The sequence below is a fragment of the Antrostomus carolinensis genome, unplaced genomic scaffold (assembly GCF_000700745.2).
Source record: "Antrostomus carolinensis isolate BGI_N321 unplaced genomic scaffold, ASM70074v2 scaffold35491, whole genome shotgun sequence".
Taxonomy (NCBI): domain Eukaryota; kingdom Metazoa; phylum Chordata; class Aves; order Caprimulgiformes; family Caprimulgidae; genus Antrostomus; species Antrostomus carolinensis.
Window position 1 is genome coordinate 1,604 of NW_010295528.1, and position 817 is coordinate 2,420.

Below are 817 nucleotides of genomic sequence, written 5' to 3' on the forward strand. Positions count from 1 at the left end.
GGGAGTCTGGCAGGACAAAAAGGGCTGAGATGTTTAGTTCTGTGCTGGGTGGGTGCCTGCTTACCTGTGCAGTCATGTCCACCCACCACCACAGCTCAGCACCTCCTAAACATCACAGCCACTGCTTTCCATGTGTGGGGACAGGAGAAACTGGTCATTAAAGCTGCTGGTGGTGAGGCTGTGAGTGGAACTCAGGTGCCCAATGGCACAGATGTTCCAGGTGGCCCTGGGCAAGTTCTTCACTGTGAGGGTGGTCAGACACTGGAACAGGTTGCCCAAGGAAGTTGTGGCTGCTCCTCCCTGGAAGTGTTGAAGGCCAGGTTGGATGAGGCTTTGAGCAACCTGGTCTAGTGGAAGGTGTCCCTGCTGCTGGCAGGGGGGTTGGGACTGGATGAGCTTTAAGGTCCCTTCCAACCCAAACCATTTTATGATTCTACAATTCTATGATTTAACCCTCATCTCATTGCCCCAGGGATGATGCCACAGGGCTGACAGTGATTCCCATGTCCCTCCAGCCCTGTGCCCACACACAGCAAAGCCACTGTAGGAAAAATTAAAGGCTCTTGCTGGCTTGGTGGGCTCAGCAGAAGGAAGTGTAGAGGTGGTTTCTTCCCAGGAGGATCCTTGTGTGAGGAGCCATGGCCCTGTGGGGTGGGCAGAGCGTGGGCAGCGTTGACTGCTTGAGGAGGAACCCGCTTGGATGTGGGTCAGGTGGCCGAGGTGAACAGGCACATACCTGCCCACCTTGGTCATGGCACCGGGGCTGGGTGCCACCAGCACCAAGGTAGCCACAGACCTGCTCTCCACGCAGCCAGGG